Source organism: Carlito syrichta, unplaced genomic scaffold (assembly GCF_000164805.1).
Source record: "Carlito syrichta isolate Samal-C Ts95f unplaced genomic scaffold, Tarsius_syrichta-2.0.1 Scaffold311720, whole genome shotgun sequence".
In the NCBI taxonomy this organism is placed as follows: Eukaryota; Metazoa; Chordata; class Mammalia; order Primates; family Tarsiidae; genus Carlito; species Carlito syrichta.
The window spans coordinates 4,642-8,214 of record NW_007255816.1 but is presented as its reverse complement, the minus strand read 5'-3'; the positions used below and the strand labels follow the sequence as shown (position 1 = coordinate 8,214).

Below are 3,573 nucleotides of genomic sequence, written 5' to 3'. Positions count from 1 at the left end.
TTTTTTTTTTTTTTTTAAGATGTGGTCTCCTCCAAACTCGGTGATTCAGTCTGTAATCCCAACACTTTGGGAGGCCGAGGTGAGTGCATTATCTGAGCCTGAGGGTTCGAGACCAGCCCGGGCAACTTGGTGAGACCTTGTCTCTACAATAAATAAAAAAAATTAGCCAGGTGTGGTAGCGCATGCCTGTAGTTCTGGCTACTCGGAAGGCTGAGGTGAAAGGATCACCCGAGCCCAGCAGGTCAATGCTGGGGTGACCTTGAGCATACCACTGCACTCCAGCCTGGGCGATGGAGTAAGACTCCAACTCAAAAAAAAAATAAAATAAAAAGAGAGAGAGAGAAAGATGAGGTCTTGCCAGGTGCGGTGGCTCAAGCCTGTAATCCCAGCACTTTGGGAGGCTGAGGCAAGTGGATTACCTGAGCCCAGGGGTTCGAGACCAACCTGGGCAACTTGTCGAGACCTTGTCTCTACCAATAAATCAAAAATTAGCCAGGCATGGTGGTGTGCATCTCTAGTTCCACCAACTTGGAAGGCTGAGGTGGAAGGATCCCCTGAGCCCAGCAGTGTCGAGGCTGTGGTGGCCATGAGCCTGCCACTATACTCCAGCCTGGGCGACAGAGTGGGATTCCAAAAAAAAAAGAGAGAGATAAAGAGATGAGGTCTCACTCTGTCACCCAGACTGGGGTGCTGTGCACAATCACATTTCACTGCAACCTCCAATTCCTGAGCTCAAGTGATGCTCCTCCCTCAGCCTCCCACATAGCTGGGACTACAGGTGTGTGTCACTATGCCTGGCTCTGCCATGTTCTTTGCAACCCGCTGGCCTTTGCACTTGCTTTTCTGCAATTCCTCTGAGGCTGGATTCCAAGGAGGTCCTCACTGTCCCTCCCCAGGCCAGAGCCTCAACCCCCGCCCCAGGAGTCTCCCCATTTGACCCAACACTGACCACAGTGACATGGGAGTGTTGTATATCTTGATTTGCCACTCCTACTTACAAGAGACTTCCTGAGCTCTGGGCTCATGGGACAGAGGGCACCTGGGAATTTTCCTGCAGTTGTCTTTATTTAGCAGACTTTCTTTTGAGGGCTTACTCCGTGCCAAGCACGGCTGTAAGCAGTTTCGTGTCTTAACACACTTAATCCTCAGTGCAACCCTGTGAGGTTATAATCTCCATTTTACCGAAGAGGAAAGAGGCACGGAGCGCTCTAGTGACCTACCTAAGGTCACACAGCAGGTGAATCTGCTGGGCCTGAACTTTGCCTGAGGAATTCTGGGAGGCTCAATTCTGCCAGGTCTTGAAGGGTGGGATTTCTGTCTTCCCTCAGGGGTGAGGGAGGGTGGGGATGGGACTGCCCAGGTTCACTGTTGGGCCTCCAGGGAAGTCTGCATATTTAAGTGATGGCCTTATGTGAGGTGATGTTATCACATCCTAAAGTATCTGGGCCTCTGAAGGAATCCTGGGAATGGGCTTAGAGTTTTCCTGGTTTCAAAGGCAGAGGTTTTAGCCATTATTTAAAAAGTGAATCAAGCCGGGCTCGGTGGCTCAGCCTGTCATCCCGCGCCTTTGGGAGGCTGAGGTGAGTGGATTGCCTGAGCCCAGGGGTTCGAGACCAACCTGGGCAACTTGGCAAGACCTCCTCTCTGCAGTGAATCACAAAATTAACTGGGCGCGCCTATAGTCTCACCTATGTGGAAGGCTGAGGTGGAAGGAGCACCTGAGCCCAGCAGGTCGAGGCTGGGGTGGCCATGAGCATGTACTGGACTCCAGCCTGGGTGACAGAGTGAGACTCCTATTGAGAAAAAAAAAAAAAAATAGGGCCGGATGCGGTGGCTCATACCTGTAATCCCAGTACTTTGGGAGGCTGAGGTGAGAGGATTGTCTGAGCCCACGGGTTTGAGACCAGCCTGGGCAATTTGACGAGACCTCATCTCTACCATAACTTTTTAAAAAATTCCCCCCGGGTGTGGTGGCAGGTGCCTGTAATTCCAGCTACTTGGAAGGCTGAGGCGGAAGGATCACCTGAGCCCAGCAGGTTGAGGCTGCGGTAGCCGGGAGCGTGCCCCTGCCTGGGTGACAGAGTGAGACTAACTCAAAAAAAAAAGTAAATCCTGGGTTCAAATTCCAGTCACTCACAGTATCGCTTTTGGTGGATCTCTGACCCTTTGAGCCTCAGTTTCCCATCAGGTCAATAAGGACTGTAATAGTAGGGTCAAGTGGCTGAGTGCACAATGCGGGTTTGATCCCACACTCAGTGGAGAGTAAGCGCCCAATAAACGTCACTCCCTTCTCTCCCCCATCATGAATGAGTGTCTTGATAGCTGCTCTGGGTCTTGGTTTCCCCAAATGAGGGGTGACATTGGGATGAATGCGAAATGTGGCCCCATCCGTGGCTTTGGGGCGCCCCCTTGTGGGCAATGTGGTGCTAGACCGTGGCCCTGCTCCCACAGGTCTGTCCCTGGGAATGGGGACTCCTGGGAGGAGGGGGCTGAGAGGGAGCAGAGGATGCCCCTGCCTTGGGGGAGCCCCCAGCCTGGGGAGGCGGGGGGACGACAGACCAGGACCCAGGCCGTCATGAGACAGGCCGTAAGGGGACTCTTGCCGCTGGCTTGGGATTGGGTGAAGGAGCCCTGGGTGCACACCCCAGCTCGAAAACCAATCCAGCCGCCTTTCTTTTTTCATTTTATTTTTTTATTTTTCTTTTTCTTTTTCTTTTTGAGTTGGAGTCTCACTCTGTGGCCCAAACTGGAGTGCAGTGGCCGCTCCCGGCCACTGCAGCCTCGACCCGCTGGGCTCCGGCAATCCTTCCGCCTCAGCCTTCCACGTAGCTGGAATTACAGGCGTGCGCTACCACGCCCAGCTAATTTTTGATTTATGGTAGAGATGGGGTCTCGCTGCCCAGGCGGGTCTCGAACCCGCGGGCTCAGGCAATCCACTCACCTCAGCCTCCCAAAGGCGCGGGATTACAGGCTGAGCCACCGAGCCCGGCTCTTTTTTTATTTTTTAAAGACTGGATCTCCCTTTGTCACCCAGGCTGGAGTACAACTCACTACAGCCTCCAGCTCCTGAGCTCAAGCCATCCTCCCACCTCAGCCTCCCGAGTAGCTGGGACTACAGCTGCATGCCACCATACCGGACCATTTTTTAAGTTTTTCGTAGAGATGGAGGCTTGCTATGTGGCCCAGGCTGGTCTCCAACTCCTGGCCTCAAGCAATCCTCCCGCCTCAGACTCCCAGAGTGCTAGGATTACAGGCGTGTGCACAGTGTCCACCCTTGCTGCATTTCTTATGTTTGGCCTGTTGCAGCTGCCATGCTACCCTGCCAGGGTTCCAGGGTGTGAGGCAGAGAATTGCAGTGGAAAGTTCTTTTCCTTTTTTTTTTTTTTTTTTTTTTGAGTTGGAGTCTCACTCTGTCGCCCAGACTGGAGTGCAGTGGCCGCTCCCGGCCACCGCAGCCTCGACCTGCTGGGCTCCGGCGATCCTCCCGCCTCAGCCTTCCAAGTACCCGGAGTTACAGGCATGCGCTACCACGCCCGGCTGATTTTTTGATTTATTGTAGAGATGAGGTCTATG

At 53.4% G+C, this 3,573-nt stretch overlaps 1 protein-coding gene across 1 annotated transcript in view; it reads left to right on the top strand.

Annotated features, from left to right (window-relative positions):
* The window catches only part of CERS4 (ceramide synthase 4), a gene marked incomplete at its 3' end in the record, with an annotated part of 9,736 nt that overhangs the window by 1,558 nt on the left and 4,605 nt on the right, over nt 1-3,573 (top strand). The window lies entirely within an intron of this gene.